General features: G+C 44.7%; 1 long non-coding RNA gene across 1 annotated transcript in view; it reads left to right on the top strand.

The window, feature by feature from the left end:
- LOC147825718 (uncharacterized) overlaps positions 1-9,680 on the top strand; it is a 94,535-nt gene that overhangs the window by 38,130 nt on the left and 46,725 nt on the right. The gene's annotated exons all lie outside the window — the stretch shown is intronic.

Here is a 9,680-nt window from a genome sequence, read left to right as displayed (position 1 = left end):
CGCCTCTCCCTTTTTAAAGCAGCTTTAACTATACTCTTTCTGTCGCTAATGTCTGAAAAACTTCTACCTTTAATCATTCCCGGATGAGGCAGCAAACAAGCGGCCCTTTCCTCTTGCAATTATGTGCTGGGCAGGAGCTGCTTGGCAAGGAAGAGGCGAGTGGTGGTGAGCTGGAAGGGCCAGGGCGGCTGCAAGTGCAGGGATTGTGCGGATCTGCGGCCAGGCCCGACCTTAAGGGAGGCCCGGTGGTAGGGCAGGACATCAGATTTAAATGTCCAGATCTGCATAGTGGAAAACAAAGATCCACCTGACTCTTATGAACGAAACACTTGGATTTGGTTAATAGGAAAAAGGTAGAAATTAGGTTAGTGGCTATTCCAGGACCTATTCCCCTCTCCCTTGCCCAACATGCGTTGCTCCATTCCCAATTAGGAGTTAACCCCAAACTGGGCTAATGGGTGTGGGCTGCCTGTGTCTTGAGCTCAGAGGTTTCACACCCACTCCTGGGCTGGCCAGGGAGTCAGCGGGGCTGGCTTCAGCAGCGGCTTTGGCTTCGGCTTTGGAGCAAAGCTGTATCCTTTGAGGACCAAAGGTGCACAGCTTTAGGGTTTTTCAAAGGGGGTGGTGGGGGGAAAGCTGGGAGTTTGGGGGCCTTTGAGGGGCTCTTGGCTCACTGTAGACTCAAAACCCAGGAGTGATGAAAGTCACTGCTTGGTCCCCATTTCTTCATCTGTTTCACTCCTCCCCGAAAACGGGCTTCTCTTTCTGGAAGCATTTATCAAACCAAAGTCTGGCAGGTGTTCTAGAGGTGCAGTTCTTCCTAGAGGGCAGGTGAGGAAGAGGGGAAGAAGGGTTTGTCTGTGCTTCTCTGTCCCTTCTCTGAAGTGGCAGTCGGAAAAGAATCCCTTCTCTCCTCTTCTCTCCAGGCTCCTTGGGGTGCAAGTTCCAACCCTGGGGCAGTCTAGTTCGGCCTGTTAAACTCTTTTTTTTGTTGTTTAAATTTGGAGAGAAGGTAAGAGCACCTCCCCTCCCCATCTTCTCAGTAGGGCTTGCGAGGGTCCTGGAGTTGGTGCTGGTAGCTAAGACTCTGAGGCAGCCCCTTTCTATTTGGCAGTTTTCCTTCTAGGATCCAAAGATCCACTGGATTCCTCTTAATTATCTTGAGGGTGAGCTTGGTCAGAGTTGGAGTCTGATTCTGGGCTCAGGTTGGCAGACCATATTGTGGATATTGTGGATTTCCCCGGATTGTTCGTGCGGGAGTGGGCCAGTACGCTTGTACCACCAAACCAACCGCTTGACAGACTGCTTGGGAAAGCTTCCCTTTGCACAAATCACAGGGAAGGAGTGAATGCAGCCGTGGCTGGCAAAGCAGGAGGAAACTGTGCATGGTGTTGTCTTCTATGTGAAAAGGGTCTTTCCAGGTGTGACTTTAGTATCTTGAGGTGGGGAGCTTATCCTAGATTTTCCAGGTGGGCCCCTAATGCAGCCACAAGTGTCTTTCCTCAGAAGAGGAAGGTGGAGAGAGACTTGGCAGAGATTGGAAAGGAGGAGGCCCCAGGAAGATGAGGCAGATGGGCGTGAGGTAGCCTCTGAGGCCTGGAAGAGACAAGGAATGGATTCTCTCAGGCCTCTAGGGGTGGCACAACCCTGCTCACACCTGACACAGGCCAGTGACGGCAAACCTTCTAGAGCTTTCCATGATACTAAGAGCCTCCTGTGGCACCAGTGCCATATGATACCTACTTCACCTTGTGGGCTCCAGAACTGTAAGGTTGTAGATTTCTCTTGTTTAAAGCACCCGTTTGTGGATATTTGTCCCAACAACCAAAGGGCACCAGCACAGATACCCTAAAGAGGATCCAACTCCATAAATAGGGCAAGCTTGAGCTGGGGAGAGACTGAGAAGTTTCCGCGGTGGGCTTCTGGTCTGAAAGGCAACATGGGCTGGGCTCCAGGTATGCAGCAGTGTGTACTGATACCTGTGGAGTTTTGTGGTGGTATCGCTCTGAGTTTTGACTTTGGGTTGTGCTGCACTGCAGCCTTTGAAGGGCTATCAGTCAGGTGCGGGTGGGCTAGAGTGGGGGGGACCATGGTGACTAGAGCTTGGAGGCAGGGGTCTGATGTGGGCACAGTACAGGGTTGGACTGAAGCTGTGAGCTTCGGGTCTTAGGTCCCTGTGGCTGGCATATCTGGGCAGGCCATGAACGCAAAGAACATGTTAGCAAAACAACAAAAATATCCCACAACCTCTCAGGGTAATTTTGAATGCAGAAATGAATAGATTTTCCCAACTCACAGAAATTTTCTCAAAGGTATGTTTTCTTATTCTTTTACACAATTACCTGGATATTGTGGGCCCAGTATGTTTTTTTGGTAAGTGGAGATTGTTTCCACGGGGTCAGTTGTAAGCTCTCCTTATGGATAGTGAGTCTAATTCAATGACGTTTAGGGTTCAAAGATAGAACGTGTTTCTTGATTGATTTTTTTGCTGTTATTTATTGGGTGCTTGATTTGTGTTAGGAGAATGAAATGAGAGACTGGCTTAGAAGAGGTGAGAAACTTGCACTGGTGGTGTTGCCCCTGGGCTGGCCACACAGCCACTTGTCTTTGGAGTTTTGCTCTTCATGCCACATTTTTGGGAGGCAAGGGTGAGAACTGTCTCTGGCACCACAGTGTGTTATGGGGAGGCCTAGGTGTGCCCCATGAAGATGGACCTACCCGGATGGCCGTGCCCCAGCCTGGCCTTGTCCCCTTGGCACATGGACCTTCAGGCAATGTTGAAACATGGTACACTGAGAATCAAAGAGGCCTCGGAGCATCCATGCTAAGTGGGATCTAGAAAGGCAGCTCTGCTCATGGGCAGAAGTCAAGTTTGGCAAACAGGATTCACAGACAGCACAAGCAAGAAAGCGCATCCTTTTCATGCCTACAAAGATTGTTCCTGTGTTCTAAAACCACAACAATTAAAGGACCAATGATCATTGATAGGTCTCCCACTACCTCAGCAGCTATTATGTATAGTAGCTGCCCTCTTCCTATGGTGCCTTGCCCCCTCCCCTGTGTGGCATCATGCCAAGATGGTTGCTACCACCAAAGAATAAACCCTTCTTCCCAGCATGCCCCTGGTCCCATCTAGAGAGTAACCTAATACTCACTCACCTCCTACCATCTAGTGACATCACCGGCTCCTCCATTCCCTAGTCACTACCTCACTCAACCCCACCTCAGCCCCTACAAACCCCACCCCAGTCTCTATAAAAGACTCTCCCTGCCCCGGCCTTATTGCTTTTGTCTCTCCTTTGTTCAGAGCCAGCCTGGCAGATCTATTCTCCTAATAAGGGCTTGTTGTGGCCTGGTCTGGTCTTGGTCTTCGGCCCTTTTACCTGAAAATCATAAAATGGAATTTTGGTTTGTGTCAGTGATGGCAAAATCCACAGGCAACCCAAGTCTTAACTTCCATAGCGGAGAGAGTCTGTCTGTTTGAAGGGAGCCTGCGTCAGCTGGGCTATGACATACCACACCCCAGCCTCTCCCACTGGTGCTGAATGCCTATAATTCCAGCTACCCCGGAGGCCGATACAGGAGGATTGCAAGTTTGAGTCCAGCCTAGGCAACTTAGTGAGACCCAATCTTAAATAAAATAAAATAACATAAAATAAAATAAAATAAAAATTTAAAAGGGCAGGGGATGGAGCTCAGTGGTAGAGTGCTGCCTAACTACAACAAAAACCCAACTTGTATGATGCCTGGAGTGGTGACTGGCATAGATAGTCACATGCCACCAGGGTGGCTGCTCTTAGGACCTTTGTGGAAAGAGCAGGCTCTAGGAGTCGACACACCTTGGGGAAGCCCTGTTCTTGCCACTCAGGAAGGCCTTCTCCGAGCCTCGGGTCCTCCTCTGTGAGGTTCCTCTGAGGAATGATTTGGAAGATGACCTTGGAGAAAGCTCCTGGTCCATGTAACTTCTAAACTGAGTAGCTTCCTTCCTTCTGTCTATGTCTTTAGGTACTTCAGGAGTTTTGTTATTTTAGTAGGTTTTTGTCCCCAAGAAATGTCCCCTCACAGTTTTTCTAGATAAAAACAGGATGCCCAGTTAAATTTGAATTTAAATACTCAATGAGTGAGTAAATATTTCATAGAGCACATGGGATATGCTTATACTGAAAATTATTTAATGTCTATTTGAATTAAAATTTAACCAGCTGTCTGGATTTTCATTTGCAAAATCCAGCCACCCAGTGGCCCTTCCTTCTGCATGAAAGTGTCAAATTTGGGGTCACTTCCTGTTGCTTGGGAGAGTCCCTCTGAGATTGTTAGTACCCAGGATGGGATCCCCTTTGTCCCTTCTTTGGCCCTGAGACCTGAGAAAACCCTCCCGTCCTTCTGTTCTCTGCCTGTTACCTTCGCTGCTCTGGCTTATCTCTCAGTGGTCCTTCCTAGTTCCTTTTCCTTGACTTCAGAGCTGGTGGAAGACATCTGGGCAAGCTGGCATTTTGGTATTGTGTAGACAAAATAACCCACTGGCTTAATTGCATCTTTCACTTTTCAAACACTTGTTTTGGCTTCATGTAGACACAATCCAAGTGCCACTGACCTGCCCTTTCAGTCCCAATTCTCAGCACTTGTAAGGAAAAGTCTCCTTGTAACACAGCTCAATTCCCCAAGCTGGGTCTCTAAAGGGCATTTCGAAGCCCTTTTAATTTCCAACCCATTAAAAAAATAAATCTTCAGAGGGCTTACTTCCTACACAGCAGCTTGCTTTTTGGCTCGACAGCTGTCAAACTGAAAAACATTCCATGAATTCTCCAAGTAATTTGAAAGTTGCTCGGACTGAAATACAGGGTGATGCCTTCTCAGCTGAAAGGGGAGCATTTGTACCTGGGTAATTCAATTCACTTGATTTTTTTTCCAGGGAATTCATTTCCTAAGGAAAAGGAGAAACTATGCATTTTACTCAATTATGAGATGGGAGTGCTGATCTAACTTGTGACTCTGCTTCTAACCAGTTCTGCCTTTCACTGCACCTCTGGGAAGGGCCATCTTTTAAGCTGTTGCTTGTTCTTTGGCAATAATTACTTTCGGATGTAAAGAGAGTCCATTTTGGAGACCGTGTTCTGTGATGTATGCCTATATCTATATATCTGTATCTATATACTGTACCTATATAGAATATTTTGGAATTTAAGCTTCCTGCTCACATATGAGTTTCTTTCTCTTTAGCACTTAAAACACTCCAGCCACCATTTGTTTTGAGCAAATACGGTGCTATGAAACCCTACAATAACTCGTTGGGGATTTGGAGCCACAAATTTTTTTTTATTAGCGCTGCTAACACCTTGGAAGTTACAGGATGTCTCCCAAATGCACAAACTTCATGCTCATTCTCATGAATTCCTCATCCATTTATCCTTCTGCCCTCAGTAATGCTTCTGCCAGCCTTATTTGTCTCTGTCCCTTTCCTCTCTTTCTTTTACCTCTCTTCCCCCGTCCTCCTTTCCCCCCCCTCCTCTTCCCCCTTCATGGCTTTCCACTTTTTAGTCTCAATAAAAGAGCTTGATGTCTGCCATTGGGAAACCTTACTTCCATTTTTTTCCCCTAGAAAAATGGAGCAGGTTTCTTTTAACTAGTGCAAGGCTCTCCTCTCTAAAAGGTTTTTATTATTGAGTGCCTGGGGTCTTTAGTTTCTGACATTTATCTTCCAGCTAAGCAGGAACAAAAGAGGGAGGTAGCCTTCTGCACCCCGAGTTTCTGAGTAATCACCCAGCAGTTGAATTGAAGCGACCACGACATCTTCTTCATTGTGTCACTTTGGACTTGCTCGTTAATTTATGAGCCTCAACTGTCAAAATAGTTTGTGCAACGGACCCTAAAAATGGTGATGGGTCGTATCAATCAATCGGGTTTTATAGCCTTGGTTTCCCTCGTGCAGGCCTACCTGCTGTGTACAGCGTATTAAAAGGAAAACCACGTGCACAATAGATGTGCCCCAAATGGATACATAACCCCAAACAATGCCTCCCTTCACACAGGGCTCCGAGATGCTTATTATGCCAATGATACTCCATCTGCAAAGTTCTCATGATGATGGTGGAAGCTCTCAGACCTACTGGGGTGGCTGTCCTCATCCCAGAGAGCCCCATCCTATCTTGTCAGTCATTGCTCATGCTCATAACCAGGTGATGTCAGAATGCCACTTTCAGAGGTTTATGGTCCCAAATGTGGGGGTGAGTTATAAAAAGCGGGGAGGGAAAAGGAAGGGCAGGGAAAGGGTGGGGAGGGCAGGACTGGGCAGCCAAAGCTGCCCCAGTAAGGGAAGCTTTTCTTAGTCTTTGTGATTATAGAATCTAAATAGGTCTTAATAAGTCTTAAAACCTATTTGCAAATTTATAGTTTGCTTTCAGATGCTGGCCTGCTCTCCTGAGCACCTTTGATAACACTCTGCATTCCTCTGGATTCTAGGCCCTGGCTAGGGTTTATTATGCAGAATTTTCACTTTTGTTTTTCTGATCATAAACACAAATTCAGTATTGAAAACTTGGAAACTACAGAGAGCTGTGGAGAGGAAAAAACCTGTTCCTCTCAATCTAGGGTCAACCACTGCTAACATTCAGTGTATTTTTTTGCCTTGGTGCATGTGATTTTATGTAGTTGAGACAATCTGTGCAATTTTTTTTTTTTTGGTACCGGGGATTGAACTTGGGTCCCTGCACTTGCGCAGCAGGTGGCGGAACCACTGAGCTAAATCCCCGGCCCTAATCTGTGCAATTTTATTTCCTGGTTTTAAAAGAATTCTCTAAAAATTTAAATTTCTTATAATTAAATGCTATTTTTGGTATGTGCCATAGCTTATTTAGTCAGGGTGATAGGCTTTCTGAAACAGCCTCCGATGTAATGACCTGGCACAGTGGATACTTCCTAGCCGCCAAAATACCTGCTCTTTTCCTGAGAACAGCACTGAGCGCCAGTGCCCTCTGGAAGGGTATTCACTCCTGCTAGGTGTCCTCTCCAGACCTTCTCTAAGTAGCCAACTCCTGTTCTTCCCTTAAGACTGCACCAAAGCAGCCCATCCTCCAAATTCTACATTCTCTTTCTCCATGGAATTGGCTCCACACCGCCCCCCTTTTTTTTGCTTAAATTCTTCTATGGGTACATTTTAGGTATACAATACATTTACATATGTCATTGGGTGCTTGTACCTGTACATGATGTATCTCGGTTCTTATTTTTTCCCCATTCCCTGCACGCCCTTCACCCCCTCCACCCTTCCCTATTTACAAAGTCTTTGTTTCCATTTTTTCCTTTTCTCATAATTTTTCCTTTCCCTTCTTTCCTTTCCCCTACCCCTCCCACTTCCCCTACTCCTTTAGACCTTTTCTTCCTATTTCAAATTATCAATTTTTAATCCTTATTTACACTTTCAGTTTCTCACACTAGAGAAACTATTCTGTATTTACACATGTGTCCTATTTATTTCACTTAAGAGTATGGCCTCAATATGGATCCATTTAGCTATAAATGTCTCTAGTTTATCATTCTTTATGGCTGAGTAGTACCCCATGTTATAAAAAACCCCACATCTTCTTTATCCAGTTTCCAGTTGATGGGTGCTTGGGCTGTTTCCAAGCTTTAGCTGTCACAAACTGTGCTGCTATAATTATGAGTGCACATATATTGCGGTGGTATTATTCTTTTGGGAAGATCCCCAGCAGGGGAATGGCTGGGTCAAATGGGACTTCCAGTCCTAGTTCTCTGAGGTATCTCCATACTGATTTCCACAGTGGTTGCACCAGTCTGCACTCCCACCAATAATGGAGAAGGGTTCCTTTCTTCCCACACTCCTGCCAGCATTTGTTATTGGTTGTTTTCTTGATAGCAGCCATTCTTTCTGGGGTGAGGTGGAATCTGAGTGTTGTTTTCATTTGCATCTCTTGAATAACCAGTGATGTTGAACATTTTTTCATATGTTTATTTGCTGCTTTTATTTCTTTGTCTGAGAAATGTCTGTTCATTTCAGATGCCCATTTTTGAATTGGGTCTTTGAATTTGGGGGGTCTGATTTTTTTCAATTCTTTATATATTCTAGATGGTAGTCCTTTGTCTGAGGTACAGCTGCTAAAATGTTTTCCCCATATTATAGGTTGTCTCTTAGCTCTTTTGGTGGTTTCTCTTGCAGAGCAGAAGGTTTTTAATAAGATGAGATCCCAGTTGTTGATTCGTTGTGCTAGTTCCTGTGCTCCTGAGGTTTTGTTCATGAAGTCTTTTCCTATGCCAATGTCTTCAAAAATGCAAACAAAGTCTTTGCAAATAGGGAAGGGTGGAGGGGGTGAAGGGAGGGCAGGGGAAGGGGGAAAAAATAAAAAAAAATAAGAACCAAAAGTTCTACCTAACTTATCTTCCAGCAAGTTTAGTGTTTCTGTTTTAATATTTAGATCTTTAATCCACTTCCATCTTAGTTTAGTGCATGGTGATAGATATGGGTCTAGTTTTAATGTTTGGCAAGTTGAAGTCCAGTTTTTCCATCACCATTTACTAAATAGGCTATCTTTCCTTCAATGAGGGTGGTTGGGTCCTTTGTCAAAGATGAGGTGGCTGAGTATATCTGGAGTTGTTTCTGCATCTTGTAATCTATTCCACTGATCCTCGGGTCTGTTTCTTTGCCAGTACCATGCTGTTTTTATCATAGTAGCTTTGTGGTTTAGTTTCAAGTTGGGGATTGTGATACCCCCTGCCATGTCTCTGTTGCCTAGAATTGCCTTTGCTATTCTAGGTCTTCTCTGGTTCCAGATGAATTTTTGGATTGTTTTCTCAAAGTCCATGAAGTATGCTGCTGGAATTTCAGTTGGGATTGCATTGAATCTATAGCAGTTTTGGAAATATGCCCATTTTCACTATATTGTTTCTTCCTACCCAGTAACAAGAGATGTCTTTCCATTTTCTTATATCCTCTTCAATTTCTTTTTTCAGAGTGCTGTAGTTTTCAGTGTAGAGATCTTTTGCTTTTTTTGTTAGATTGATTCCTAGATATTTCATTTTTTTGGATGCTATTGTAAAAGGAATTGTTTCCCTAATTTCTCTCTCAGTGAGTGTGTTATTTGTGTATAAGAAGGCTATTGTTTTTTGAGTGTTGACCTTGTATCCAGCTACTCTACTGAATCTGTCAATTAAGTCTAGAAGTCTTTTGGCAGAGGTTTTTGGGTCTTCTATGTAAAGTATCATATTGTCAGCAAGCCTCCACTCTTCTTTGTGTTGACCTTTGTGTTAGCTTATCAGTGGGCCACCACATGACATTTGCTTGTCTTACTGGCCCCCTTGGCTGGTCCTTAGATGTCCTTGCATATCTCCATTGGAGCTAGAGTCATGTGTTTTGGTGACTGGTCACACTGGGCTGCCGAGGATCTCTGGTATATATGAGACCTCCAGTTTTTGGGACTGGCTGGCATGCTCACAGATAAAGCAGTCATTTGGAAGAATAGCCCAGATGTCTGGGGGACTGAAATTAAAGCACACTAAAACCTTTCGGCTCCCAGACTCTTCCTTGATTTTCCTGTTGGGTGTGAGGACATTCCTCTCAAATGTCCCTGTTGTTGATAGCTACTGTCAGAGTTCACAGTGGCATTTATACTGAAAACTCCTAATTTGATATTTCTCTAGTGAATTTAATGAGTATGAAAAAGTGTCAT

This window comes from Heterocephalus glaber, unplaced genomic scaffold (assembly GCF_053883595.1).
Source record: "Heterocephalus glaber isolate CG9 unplaced genomic scaffold, H.glaber_assembly_v1.0 deba00001497, whole genome shotgun sequence".
Taxonomy (NCBI): Eukaryota; Metazoa; Chordata; class Mammalia; order Rodentia; family Bathyergidae; genus Heterocephalus; species Heterocephalus glaber.
This window is presented reverse-complemented; position numbering and strand designations above follow the sequence as displayed.